This window comes from Oryctolagus cuniculus, chromosome 4 (genome assembly GCF_964237555.1).
Source record: "Oryctolagus cuniculus chromosome 4, mOryCun1.1, whole genome shotgun sequence".
NCBI classification, from domain to species: Eukaryota; Metazoa; Chordata; class Mammalia; order Lagomorpha; family Leporidae; genus Oryctolagus; species Oryctolagus cuniculus.
The window spans coordinates 172,654,928-172,669,882 of NC_091435.1; the positions used below are offsets into that span (position 1 = coordinate 172,654,928).

A 14,955-nucleotide genomic window follows, 5' to 3' on the forward strand; every position below is an offset into this window, starting at 1 on the left:
AGACTATATTTGAATGGATAGAAATAGAAAATTAACACATAAGATTTTAATGTATGTAAAATTTCCTGGTAACTGGGACAAATAGATGTCGAACAGCTGAGCAAGTAAAAGTAGAGCAAAAGCAAAAAGGCTTAAAAGGCAAAAAGCTTAAACATAGGTAACAAAATCTAAAGATTTAAAGGAGAGTTTCAGATAAGGGAATCAACACTGATCACTTAGAAGCTCAAATTTAGGAGCACATAAAACCTAGAAATAAATACCAGATCAAAAAAATACTTTTAAATGGGAGTGGCAATGTTTGTATGAATAAATATAATTCAGGGCAAAAAATATTAAATAAGATTTTAAAAAGTAAATATTTTATAATGAAAAAAGTATAAATCTTTAGCAAAGAGATAAATGTCAAATTTTATGTGCCAAATAACATGTCACTGAAATACTCACTTAGAGCAAAAATATTGGATACTGAAAAATATTGAGAAAATTCTGCAAAACAATGGGATAAGTCATGCACTTCCCTAGGTTTCTGATATGTGGGAAACAAATATAAAGATGGATGTAAAAATAAGACTGCTCCCTTGGAAGCAGCAGTGTGCAAAGGTTATGAACAAATCCTGCACTCACACCACCCGCATTGGGATCTAGAATCTACCACTTCCTAGCCCTCCTACTTGGTGAGAGCACAAGTATATTGCTCTAAACCTCAGGTTTGTCATTGAGCAGCTATCAAGAAAATATTAAAAATATAGATATGGATAGATAGATAGATAATAGATACCAATACAGATACAGATACAGATACAAACAGCAGTGTTAATTTAAAATATAAAGTATTTTAATATAATTAATTTTGAATTGTTGGTTGAACGTGTGGCTTTCCAAGAAACGTAGAAAGCCGAACCCTGCAGGAAAAACCGAAAGATTGGTCTTCCATAAAGAGTAAGCCTTGATATTTTTTGAGCCCTAGAAGCCACTCATGATCAATGTTTAAATTATTTCAAAGAAGAGGGACAGCAATGGAAAGCTTCCAAGGGCATCTTTACAAATAAAACAAATATTTAATTCTTATTACCCAGTAATCCCACTCTTAAAATTCAGTACCAATTGAATAGCAAAAATAATACACTGAGATAAAGATCTTTGCTACCACATGGTTTCTAATTTTAAAAAATGTCAAAAACAACCCAAATGCACATTAATAATAATAGTTTTTAAAACAGCACAGCCATTCAACAGAATTCTATGCAACTCTTAAAAAGAAGACCACATCAATATATAGGCCTATAGAGATTTCCAAGAAGCAAATCAAAGTTAAAATTATCACTAACAATATCATCTGAAACTCAACATATCCATAAATCTCCCTTTTCAGTTTTCCTTATTTTTACATTTTCTGTTTATTAATATAAAGATAATAGATTCCATGCAATTCACAAATACGATTCTAAGGACATAATAATTCTTTCCTTCTTCCGTCCCTCTCTCCTCCTTCTTCCCTTTCCCTCTTAATTTTTTGTGATAACATATTTTTTAGAAAACTTTTATTTAATAAATATAAGTTTTGAAAGTACAACTTTTGGATATAGCGGTTTCCCCCCCATAACCACCCTCCCACCCACAAACCAGCCTGTCTCCTACTCCCTCTCCCATCCCATTCTTCATTAAGATTCATTTTTAATTATCTTTATATACAGATCAACTCTATACTAAGTAAAGATTTCAACAGTTTGCACCCACACAGACACACAAACTATAAAGTACTGTTTGAAGACTATTTTTGCCAGTGGTAACATATTTTTTATGTTATATGGGATGCTGGCACTGCAGGAGGAGGCTTAGCCTACTACGCCACAGCACTAACCCAACAGGGGCTCTTACTGTTCTGATCTGCCCAAGGGACCAGAGTGCTTGGGCCACATGGGCTGTAGTCACTGAGAGAAATAAAACATATCAGAAGACCTCAGAACCTAAGTTTGTGCTCTAAACATAAGCAAAGATGGCTAATCAAAGGAAATTGCTAACATCGAAGAGCAAAGAGCTTCAGTCCTCCCGACATCAAACACTAGAAGGAATGAAGAAGGAAATATGGTGTTGGCATCTAGTCCTGGGAGCTTTCATCATTCAACGAATGGTCACTGAGCACCGATACTGTGCCAAACTTGGGCTAGCAGTGGAGGAGCTGAGGGTGCTCCCTCCTCGCTCTGCCCAGGAAGATTTACAGATGGGGACATGAGAGAATGGGCAGATAGGAGACGATAGTTATGCGAGAGGGAAATGAGCAGGTGCAAGACAGCAGGTGTCCTGATGATGGTACAAGCAGAGTGGGATGGGTCAACATAGGAAGGGCACCTCACTCCCAGTTTGCTGAGAGTTTGTTAACCAAGAGCTGGGAAAGATGCAGAGTGGAAGTTCTTGATCGGAGCTACATGGCATCGTGAAGGATTGAGAAACGGAGCCCGTCTCCTGGGTGAACGAGCTCGCAGCATCTGTGTGACCGCGGGCACCTCACTCCACCTGGGGCCCTGAGACCACAAGAGGAAGTCATGAGACATGACGCTACACTTTGAATGTGTCAGGAACTCAGATTCCTGTGTTAGCAGATGTGGAGGTGAGCCTTTGCAGGGAGTCAGGATTACATGAGGACATGTAGGTGACGCTAGTGGCTTGACAAGAGGGAGAGAGCATAGGATAGCAGGCTTGCTCCATCTTGCCATGTGATGCCCTCAGAAATGTTACGATGTAGCAGGAAGGCCTTCACCATAGCCATGCAGGTGCAGACGAGATGCCAGCACTATGCCCTTGCATTTCCCAACCTCCAGAACCATGGAGGAAATAAAATCTATTCCTTTTGTAATAGCAACACAAAACAGACTAAGACACATGTGATCAGGCGCAAGCACAGGGCCGGGAGTAGGGGCGGAGCTGGTCCCAGACACATCCCATGCACACATTTCCATGCAAGCGCTACAGTGTTGTCAGCATGATTCTTATACCTCTCTGCAGTAACATTAATACAGGTTGACTGACTGTTTAAATATTTTGTGGCCATCATTGTGATTCAGTGGGCTAAGCTGGGCACTGGTTCGAGTCCCAACTGCTCTACCCTGATCCAGCTTCCTGATAATATGCCTGGGAAAGCAGAAGATGGCCCAAGTGCTTGGACCCCTGAACTCCCATGGGAGACCCAGATGAAGCTCCTTGCTCCTCTCTGGCCTGGCCCAGCCCTGGCCATTGTGGCCATTTGGGGAATGAACCAGTGGATAGAAGGTTTCTCTCTGTCTCTCCCACTCTCTATAGCTCTGCTGCTCCTCTTCTGATCCAGCTCTCTGCTAATGACCTGGGAAAGCAGTGGAAGATGGTCCAAGTGCTTCACCCACATAGGACACCTGGAAGATGCTCCTGGCTCCTGGCTTCAGGTCACCCTAGCTCTGCCCTTTGCAGCCATTTGGGGAGTGAACCAGCAGATGGAAGACCTTTCTTTCTGCCTCACCCTCTCTCTGTCAGTAACTCTACCTCTCAAGTAAATAAATGAAATCTAAAAAAAAGGGCGGGGGGAGGGAGATGAAGAATCCATATCACCAATCAACACAAATCCTGTCAAGAGTCACTTTGTTAAACTTGTTACTGATTTCCTTGATATTGGAATCAGCATGTAGGCATATATACATATGTCCAGATACTGGTATTTAAATGTATACATGAGTCAGCTCCAGTTCATTACTTTAAAACATTGATAGTTTATATAGCTGTTTGCTATTATTTTTTTTCAAGTAAGCACAATTAGGCACAGCAAGTTTTTTTATGCTAGGTTGTGCAAGTCATTTGTCGGATTATATATGCTTTTCCTTTATGTGACAACATTTCTTGCTTAGGGATATCCCAGTGGTTGGAAAAGAGGTGCCCCAGAGGGCCATGCTGGAAATGAAATGCGGGCGCCAGGTAACTGGCAGTAAAGAAGTTGAAATTGGCAATTAAGAAACAAGAAACTAAGCATTTGTGTTCCGGAACCTTAATGAGTTTTAACCTGTGGTCTCAGAGACCTGCTGAGGCCTAATGGAAATAGCAATCCAGCCACTTTTTGTGAGAAACTGGAAAAATGGAAGCCTAACAAACTGTGATTCCACTCTCAAGGGGTGCACAGAGCTTGCATGTATGAACAGGGTGGCATCCACAGGGCAGTATTTCAGAACAGATGCAATGCATGGGGAAAACGGAATATTTCCAACATTAAATGTCCACAAAAGAACACTTTTCTTCTTTAAAGCCACCTAAGAGTGTTCTGTGACAATGAAGTTTGAACAGCAGTTAGTGTGGTTCAACATCATGGCCCAGTAGTGTAAGCCCCCACCTGAGATACTGGCACCCCATATTGGAGCGCTGGTTTTAGTCCCAGCTACCCCGCTGCCAGCCCAGTTCTCTGCTGATGTACCTGGGAAGGCAGAGCAGTGGTCCAAGTACTTGGGCTCCTACCGTCCATTTGGGAGAGCAGGATGGGGGTCCTGGCTCTTGGCCCAGCACAGTCATTGTGGTTATTTGAGGAGTGAATCAGAGGACAGAAGATCTTTCCTGTTTACTCTGTTTCTCCCCCTCCCTCTGCCGCTCTGCCTTTCAAATAACTGTCTTTTTTAAACAGTAATTAAACTTTATGAAAACATCTCCAACAGTTCACTCAGATTTTCAGTATCTTAATCAAACAGACCTACTCACATTGTTCTCATATGTACCTTATTCCAAGTTCTATTACTATATTTTAATTTATATTCTGTAGGTAATATTCCTTAAACATTCCTTACCGGGAACTCAACCCTTAAAAATCTCAATATGTTAGGCTGTGTTGGATAAGCCTTGGTCAACGTTCACTTTTTTTTTTTTTCCCTTTGGACTACGTTTGACCCTAACAATCCCATGCACTTTCTGTGCCTAAATTTATGTTTGATCAGAGTCTTAACAGTGATAGAATATGGGCAGACTTAATGCCTCGGAGATGCTTTCAAGCCATATGGAGGCGAATGCTGAACGGGCACAGTGGAGGGCAGGGCCCACGGCACTCGCAGTAGAGACATGTTGTGTGAGAACTGCGTCCTATCCAGCTCACCAGAATGCAGGAACTCCGGCCTGAAGAACACTCCACGATGGAAGGGTGGCCCAGGTACATTCTGCAGGAGGTGAGGTGCCTTCTGCAAAGCCCTGTCTCCTACCACCTTCAATCACTGTTGCACATTTCATGCATTTGAATGTGTGGTTTTCTTTTCAGTTAATGTTTAAATTCAGCTTTTAATAAGGTCAGAGTTTGTGAACTCAAGAGGCCTTGGCAGCTCATGACAGGAGCCTCGGGTGATTACTGATGTCATAAATAAGAGTGTCAATTGTTAAATCAACAACAGAAGTCACTGTACACTTGCTCCCCATGTGGGATCTCTGTCCTTAATGTGTTGTACTATGCGAATTAACGGTAAAACTACTACTCAAACAGTACATTATACTTTGTGTATCTGTGGGTGCAAACTGTCGAAATCTTAGTATATACCAAGTTGATCTTCTGTATAGAAAGTTAATTGAAAATGAATCTTGATGAAGAATGGGATGGGAGAAGTAGGAGATGCGATGGTTGCAAGTGGGAGGGAGGTTATGGGGGGAAAAGCTGCTATAATCCAAAAGTTGTACTTTAAAAATTTATATGTATTAAGTAAAAGTTTAAAAAAAATAAATCCAGCTTTTACATAAACAAAAGCCATCATCTTAAGGAGGGTTAAAGTGCTTGGTACTTGTCCTTGCTTAGGCTTGTGCAGTAAACACTACAGACAAATCTTTTGAAATCAACCTGAAGGGGTCTGGAGCAAGTACTTCTCCTTCAAGGGCGTCTCTGCACTCCTCCTGTTCAGAGACTTGTCCTCTAGGGCTCACTTGTTCCTTCAGCCAGATTTTGTGCTGCTCAAAGGCAAGGTCTCGCTACCCCTCAGGTCAGAAGTGGCACACGTTTGTTAAATTACCAAGGACTGAACGAGACATGTTAAGGCATTGTTGTTTTATATTCTTTTACATCTGCATGTCTCTTCCTGGGTCCCAAACATATGCCCCGGTCGGGTCGGGTGCTGTGCCCTCCCATCATGTCCCGCCAATGGATGCGGACGTGTGTCTCGGGAAATGTGGGGATGGGGCAGACTCTAGCACAAAGTATTTCACAGGAGTAACACAGCCATTTTATCAGGTGAATTTGCCTTCAACAGAAAACCTAATTAAAATGCCTGATTTGCTGCATGGGTTGATTTCATGAGAGCTAAATTCTGGAAGTCAAAAAACATATTCTCGTAGGCCGTGGATTTTATGGAAAAATAACTTGAGCTTGTGTCCCACTTGGCTTTACAATAGTGACCTCAGTTCCCAAAGGAGTGCTATATTTTGAAGTAGCAAAACCTCTGATTCCAAAGTCTTGACACAAAATGAAATGTCTGCATGGAGAACTGAAACCCATCAATTAAGTATAGGCACAACATGAAAATAACTTTTCAATCTCAGATATCATGCTGTAATGGAATATGCTAAAAATACTGGCCAGAAAGTAGAGTGAAAGTACTGGTTACTAAAATCTCAAGGAGCCTAATATTTATGTAGTATAAGAAAAACTTTAAATCATGGGATACACCAGGTCTATTCTTAAAACCTCATTGGGGAATTCTGAATAAATTTCTACATTGTACAGTTACTCCTTTTATTTACTAAGACACCAAGAAATGCTTTGTAAAATGTGTTTTAATTAATTCATAATGTGATGCAAATCCATTGATATGAAATAAGTCAGAATAAACAAGCGTTTCCTCAGGAAGCAGATTCTGGTTCAGAAATATCAGGGCTACTGATCAGAAGTCTAAAAGCTGATTTGGTTTCATTTGTTTTGCTACTTAAATGAGTAGCTTGTTATAATAAAGTGGCAATTTATTTACATAAATGACTACTCCCCTCATAAACATTCAAATAACATAGGCATAGATAGTGTGAAAGCTCTGGTTTCCTTCTTCTTCTGAACCCACTTTCTATAGTTTACCCCGATTTGCAGTTTGTTTTCATCTTTCCAGACAACTCATTCTATACAGAAATTGCTTTTGTAAAAATAACGTCGAATTACATGTATCAGTTAGGGCTTTAGCCTGAATCACCGCTCTTTGGGTGAAATAAAGAGAGGGGAGTTTAACTGAATTAGGTGTAGAGTCGTGGCAGCATGAATGCAAGGGAAAAGCAATCCCTAAGGGCTTTAACCTGGGCGGCGGGCGGGAGTTGGAGTGGCTACGACACTGAAGACAGAGAGGGCACCTACAGGAGCCCGGGCCAAGAGATCCAGACAACCTACAGCAAGATGAGTCGGGGGCTAAAACTCTGCTTTCCACTCCTCCCCCTGCTCCCCTCCCTAGTCCCCATCAGAGCTCAACTAGAAGCAAAAGGCAAAGATGTTGGCTGTAGTCTGAACAGTTCAGCCCTCAAGGCTGAGAGCAGAATGAAGCTCGCGGGGCCTATGAAATATTTCCAGCACGTTTCACTTACTGCTCTTCAACTCTTGTTTCTCCCTTCTTGATAAACAGTGTGCATTTCGCCATCTCAGCCCATGTCAGTGAACCTCCTTCTTTGCTCCTTGTTACAGAGAATTCCATTATGTGGAATTATTCCATCAATCACTTAGTGATAAACATTGGGCTGCTGCCAGTTTTTCACTAGTTCGATGTCAAGCCCAACATATCCATGTCCATATACTGATGCGGGAAGTCCAAGAGAAACTCTTCTAGGCAAGGAATTGCTGAGCCAAAGAGGGTGGAGCTTTTTTGCAGAGACCAAAATGTTTTCTCCTCCTCTTTTTGAAAACTGAACTCTCAGAAAGCTATTGTGCAGGAAGCAGTACACAAAGATAGGTGTGGTGTGGTGGAATGAGAAGGCCATGCCAAGATGGCCACTGGCAAGCGAGCGTCAGTTACTCAGGAATGGCTTTGAAACCCACCTAGCAATGGAGCCTGCCTGGCAACAGGCTGTGATTGGTTAGGGCATACACCACCCCTTGACTGGATTGGCTGTCTTGGCTATATAAACCGCTGTACCAACTGAAATAAATGAGTCTGTGGGCCGCTCTCCTCTGGCCTGCTTTCACCCAACCCCCGGGGGTCTGTGTGGTGACTCCGCACCTCTTGCCCCCACCGCGCTCCTCCTCTCAGGAATGAATCCACAGCAACAGTGTGGCATGTTACATCCAATGCATATAAAGTTCAAAGACAAACAACGGTAGATGGAGAGACGCGGGAAGATACCGCCTTAATCCCACCCAGGGCGTCACAAGCACGAGGTATTCTTGCTTCTCTGTTCCATGCACTGCCCTGCTCCTCAGAAGTGGCACGTGGAAGGTTCATTGGTTGAGGTTTCACATGTATAAAACTGCCTTTGTGATTAGGTATGGAATTCTGGACAGAAAATCCATCTCTCTTTGTGTGTTAAAGGCATTACCTATACAAAGTGAGTCATTCTGATTCTTGAACTTTTATTTGTAGCTTTCTCCTCCTAATCTCCAACTTCGTAAACCATGTTACCTGATGCTGCTGAGAACACAGAGTGAATACTCTCCAAATGTTCCTTTTGAATGACTTCCACCCTGGGAGTGCTGGGGTTGGTGGTGAGCGGCAAGCACGTCCCCAAGCTGGAGTGTGTCACGGAGGCAGACACAGCGCCAGGCCCCTCGCTGCTGCTCAGGACTTTGTGCTCGGCTCCCCCTGCAGCTCCTCTCACTGTGTCGCCCAGAGCACAGCAGCACACAGCCGACTTTGACTCTTGCATCTGAGGCTTGGTCCCCGTAGAAAAGGCAAAGGTTTCTTTTGCTGTACAAGCCTTCAAAACCTCTGTTGCTTCCCTCCTCCTTGGCCTTCGTGGCTTCTGGGAGGAGCTGTAGGCCTCCCAGGAGCAGTTCACAGTCAAGGAAGCCCCTTCGGAGAGCACCCCTTCGCCTTCGGTCTGGGCCACCAACTCTCCATTGTTTCCTCCTGAGCGTGCATTGTACCCCGCTCACCATCTAAGCCCTCCCACTTGGAGAAAAGTACGGTGAAAGAGTGTGGCAATGGAATATTTAAAAAGGCCCTGAGTTCTTAAGCACCATCTTACCACACATGAAGAACAGTACAATCACCAGAGGTGGAGAAGAGTTCATTTTTAGACACAACAATGACCTTGGGTCTTGGCTTGTTGGTGTGAAGGTAGGCTAAGGTCACAGTGAGAAGATGAGTGTGAGCTCAGAATTAAAACAGGAGATATGTATGTGTTACCAAGATGCACCACCTTGTGGGTAAATTACCAAACCCAAGATTGTTGACTTGTTCCTTTCCCAGAGTTTGCCCTACTCCACTATCTTCATCTCCGGTTGTTTTTTTCCCAAGACACCTGCCATCTGCCAGATGATCAGTTAGGGTTTTTTCATAACCCTGTCCTTTTCCCAGAACACTGGCACAGAAGCTCATTACCATCACATTTCTGAGAATAGTTTATTTCCATCTTTCTTCCACATATAGATGTTTTATGGCCACTAGGCTAGTCAGCAAAATACCATATAAATAATATGTAGCATAAAATCAAACAGATGTTAATAACAGTTTTCAATCATTAGTAGGTAATTTATGATGGTAGAGACTTAATTATCTTTCCCCTCCTCTATTCTCAAACTGAGGACAACGTCAGACACCTAGCAGGTCATTAACACTTCCTTTTGTTCTTTTTAAATATTTATTTATTTATTTGAAAGGCAGAATTACAGAAAGGCAGAAGCAGAAAGAGTAAGAGGTCTTCCCTCCATTGGTTTACTCCCCTGATGGTCGCAATGGCCAGAGCTGAGCCCATCCGAAGCCAGGACCCAGAAGCTTCCTCCAGGTCTCCCACATGGGTGCAAGGGCCCAAGCACTTGGACCATCTTGTACTGCTTTTCCAGGCCATAGCAAAGAGCTGGATTGGAAGTGGAGCAGCCGGGTCTTGAACTGGTGCCCATGTGGGATGCTGGCACTGCAGGCAGAGGCTTTACATGCTACACCACAGCGCCGGCCCCAACACTTATTTCTTCAATGGATAAGTGAATGGTCTTTGGTTGAAGAATTGCAACTACTTGAAACATACTATTTCCTCAAATGTAAGAAACACCATTTTATAAAGGCTATTAAGCAAAACAAGAAACTTCTCTATAACTTGTACTCAAATATGGACAAAAAGTGAAAATATGCAGCTATTTGTATGGAAGAAATTGAGTAAAGTTGTTGACCATGTATGAAACAGACTTCATGACTTTCTTCTAAGATTTGGACAACTCTCAAATAATGTAATTAGACTGTGTGAGTCAGGCAATGTTTTAGAAGACTAAACTTGTAATGGAAATTTTGCTTCAAAAAATAATCGTTTTCACAGGTCCACTTTCCTCTGCATGTCTGGGGAGCTCATTCCCTTGGGTGTGTAAGAGACCCCCTCCCTAAGCCTCGTGCTGACTCTGTGCACCTGTGTCCTTGGCATGAACAAAGAGAGCACTGAGCAGGTGCACTCTCCAGCACGTGGCGGAGTATGAGTCTGTGTGTCCACCAGTGTCCGGGTGTGGTCAGAGCCACTGTCTCCTATAACAAGGCGAGGCCACGTGGTTGGCTGCCACCGCAGACCAATGTACCCCGCAGGCAGAACTAGTCTTTGGCAGCTCTGCTGGACCAAGGCTTCTCTTCCATGCCCTCTGGCTCTTGGACAGTTCCTTGATGTTGAGATAATTATTTAAGTCGTGGGTAAGAAACAATACAGAATAGACAAAATGCCCTTTTGATGTCATTCCAATGAGCATCCTGTCACCATCCCCGGCCAGCGGCTGCTAATTTCCTGTCTCCCCGGGTTGCGCTGGTCTGTCCTTTTCCTTTATAGCCTGGGTTGCATTGCACTTCCAATAACTGCATCTCTGAGATGCATATTAAACAGCAGGACTGTTGGGTCAGGGGGAGCATGGAGAAGAATGAAATGCTGTTTGGGGAGCATGGATGGGACTGGTTCAGGACACCTGCGCAGCAGCATGGACCCTGAGCTAGGAATGCCAGGATGTACGGCAGGAGTGGGGCAAAATAAAATCCCTTTCTCATTTTCCTTTGCCTTGACAAGTTGCTCATTTAAAGATGCTTCAGAATGAGGGTGCTTTAACATTCCTCAATTCCTTCAGGAGATGTTTACAAGAAGCTAACCCATTGCTGACCAACACCCTTTATTACCAGCGTTGTTAGAAAATACGGGGTATGTGTGTGTTCTGGTGGATGTTCCACCGGGAAGATCATTACGAAGTTACATCTGCTGATGATTGCGAGTGAGGCATTCAGTGCATTTAGGGATTTTATTTTTGCTGTTTTTAATCATTCATCCCACTGGGGCTGATAACTGTGCACTGGATAAAGAGAGCAAGTGCAATTATTTTTGGTACCTCTATGCTGGACAAACAAACCTCTCCCATGGCCTCTCAGTTGGCTCTGACAATGCTTCCAGCACTGAGTTCTCTTTCCCCCAAAGGCAGCAGACAGAAGGTTTTTTACTTCAGGCCAAACCACAGCCCCGGGTCCCCACAGCATCTCCCTTGTGCACTCGGGGAAGGGATGTTTCCCTGGGCATGGTGGGGGGGGAGGCACCGATCAGAAGTACAAACCTGCTCAGCTTCCATCCCTGCTTCTGAGCAAGCCCCCACATTCCCTCACCTGTAATCTCCTCTCCCCCACCCCAGCTCAGAGCACAGTGATCAGTACACAGAACTTAGACCTAATTACTTGTCATTTTCAATCTCCAAGATGAAAACCGGTCTCCAAACAAATTATTTTTTTAAATGTGCTTTATTTACTATAAAAGTAAAATTCAAGCCAAATATTAAAAGTCTTGAAATGTCAACACAGGTGCAAACTGCCTGTTTTAACAATTTTGTTTTTTTGCTTATTACTAGCCTTTTTAAATGTGTTGGAATAATTTTTAAAGTGATGTTAAAGTGAGCTTCATTCTTTCCCATGCTGCTTTACACTTAAATGTTATTGTGGGGCAATTTTTCATGAAGCTCTGTCATTTTCGTAAGGATTAATTTAAATGTCAGCACAATAATTCATCAACAGCCTGTTTCACGGGTAATCTACCATTTGCCCTTGTTTGGGGATATTCAATTTTGTTTTATTTGCATGTATTATAGATAGTGTCATAAATGATATATTCACATGTAAGTATTTTTTACACTTTAATTTCTTTTTTACATGCCCAGGAGTGAAATTCGTAGGTCAAAGGACTAAACACATAACTCTTGAAATGGCTTATCAAATTGTTTTCCAACACTACTCTTGCTCTCAGCTAACACCCAATGCTTATTTTTTCCTAAGAGAGAAATTTTTAAAAATATATCTTCTTTGTCATGGCCCTGGCATTTGGTACAGTTACTGTATAGTAACAGTAATAGCAGTTGGACAATTGCTACTATTCATATTTTCATGTTTTAAAATGGTCATATTGTAAGGACAATTTGCACTGGAAATGTGAAACGGCTGCAAATGTTATGGACACTGCTGTTTCTGCCTCCATAAGGACAAGTTCCTTTACAAATTAGGAAAGGGTTCTACAGCTAAGCACAGCAGGATGACTCGGCCCTAGTGCAAGGGAGCCCACTCCTAGGGCAGCCACTCTGTGATGGGACATAGACCTGCTAGAGATGTGTAACACAACACACTTTATGACCTTGGTCACCTTGGCCTCCGTGGGCTACAATATAATACTTTGGGAAAAAAGGGTGATTTGGAAAAGCAAAGAATTCATCACTATGAACTGTACACAATTAATCATGTTTCTCCCCTGCAAGTCGAGTAAGGAACATTATTATTGGAAGGAATCATACATAAAATCTTTCAAAGCCCCCCAGCAAGCTTCACCCTTCAAGCCCAGATGTGGTCTCTGGGTGCTGCTAAGACTGGTGGACACTGTTCTCCCTGACTCAACTCCCTTCTCTCTCTCCACTTCTGACACGCTCCAACTGTGCTAGCCTCCTCCCAGTGCCACACAAGTCAGGCGTGTCCTGGTCTGAAGGTCTCTCACTCACTTCCTCTTCTTCCTACTTCCCACTCCCCTCCTCCCCGGAGAGAGCCCACCTCCTTCCAGCGGCCTTCTCTGCCTGCCCTGGTTAAAGTCACTCTCACTGTCCACCATTCTCCACCGCACTGCCTGATTTCCATATAGTCACGGAGCTTAGTGGCTGATTCCTTGTTTAGTCTGTTCTCGCCGGCTAGAATGTGACGTCCAGAGCACAGGGACTTGGTTTATTGCCAAATGCCCAGAACCTAAGACAAGGCCTGTCACACATCAGATACTCAACAAGTGTTCCTTGCTTCAGAACCCTGCTATCACTCATGCAATGCATCAAAGGGAGAGTAATTACCGACCAACTTTTTCTGAATCGCCGATATGTTATATATGTTACTGCATATAACCAGTGTACAGCACTGGTCAAACTGTAGCTCTTCGAGAAGCCCTCTGAAGTCCTGCTGCAGGGTGTTCCAATTCCAGACCATGGATCACTCATACTGGTGATACTGTTAGCCTTTACAATGACTTTATCTAACGAGGAAATGGATTTCTAATTCTTTTATAATCAATTCTGTAAGGCTTTTGAATGGCCACACCTTCCTATCATTGTTGAGGGAGAAACCATGGACTTCATGGATCTTTTTCTCAGGGGACTGATTCTGAGATTAATCAAGGCTTCACGTTCATCTGAATTGGCTCTTCCCTTCGCATCCCCTTTGCTATTACAACAGCCTGCAAAAGTAGCCCTGCACAATAAATCATGCATCAGGTATTTAAATATTGTGGTCTTTTCCTTTTCCTTCCCTACCTCCACCAAAGGAGAAAGATTATAATACTCTTATTCAACACTCGTTTCTGCTGTTGGGCTTTTTAAAAACAATTTTTTTTTTTCAATTCCCAAAACAAACTGATAATTTTGGTTTCTCCCTTCACTCACAGAGAAGTGAACTGTAATGCTCAGACCCACATTATCTGCAGCAAGTTTTTTCAATTATATTAAGCAATAATGTTGTTTCTAGAGGCAGATGCTTTTCTTTTTGGACAACATTACTACAGGACTGCAATCTACTGACTTCAGTGGCTACTGGTGCTGGAGAGTGAGGATTGCTTTTCTTTTTTTTTTTTTTGTCTACACACACACACACACACACACACATTTGCTAGGTTGCTTTTGTCTCTGGGAATACCAGGAAAAATATAAACACAACTGATCTTCCTTGATGGGCAGTGTGCTATGTGTTGTTTTCAATGCTAATGAGGACACAGCAAGGACAGCTTCTACTCCCTCACTCATCTGTAGTGAAGTGGAGTCTCAGGCCTGGTAAGTTGAAGTCACATCCACCTGACTCCAGCACCCACACCCTCCGTTCCCCTTCTCTATGGCCACACAATCCAAGCAGTGACTCATTCCTTTAATTATGGACAAACAGAACATGCTGATCCTGATGAAGAAATTAATACTTTTGCCTACCTCCTTTTTTTTTTTCCAAATCACTTGACACTAATGCAAAATGCCTCTGTATTGACAGGAAAGCCCAGTTGCAACCAGTCTTGATACCACGTCGCTAGGCGGTAGTCACCTGGACTCGCAGGATTTTAACAGATCTCAAACCGTGGGAGATGTTTGCTTGAACTCCCGGAGCTGGAATGGAAATGAAGCCTTTGAGAGCCCACCTGAGACTCCTTCCCGATGCTGGGAAGTGGCTGGCCAAGCTCGCTCCAGAGCTTTCCTAGCACAGATGGACACAGACCGATTCTTTCTGTGTTCCCATTTCTGAGAGAGATAGGACTGAAAGAGCATGAGGCCCTGCCCCTTATATTTTGGTAAAAGAGGAGCAACACTCATTTTCTGTTAAATTAGAAAGCATCATGCACAAAAGAACT

General features: G+C 43.0%; 1 long non-coding RNA gene across 20 annotated transcripts in view; it reads right to left on the bottom strand.

Moving 5' to 3' along the window:
• Window positions 1-14,955, bottom strand: part of LOC103350379 (uncharacterized) — a 547,263-nt gene that overhangs the window by 256,270 nt on the left and 276,038 nt on the right. The window contains exon 5 of one of the 20 annotated variants that reach the window (XR_011388270.1): window positions 5,096-14,713. The exons of 18 other annotated variants lie outside the window; for them this stretch is intronic. This is a non-coding gene — a long non-coding RNA (uncharacterized lncRNA). Of the gene's footprint in view, window positions 1-1,633; window positions 14,714-14,955 lie in introns of those variants that run through there. One more of the 20 variants, XR_011388262.1, reaches the window with a different exon arrangement.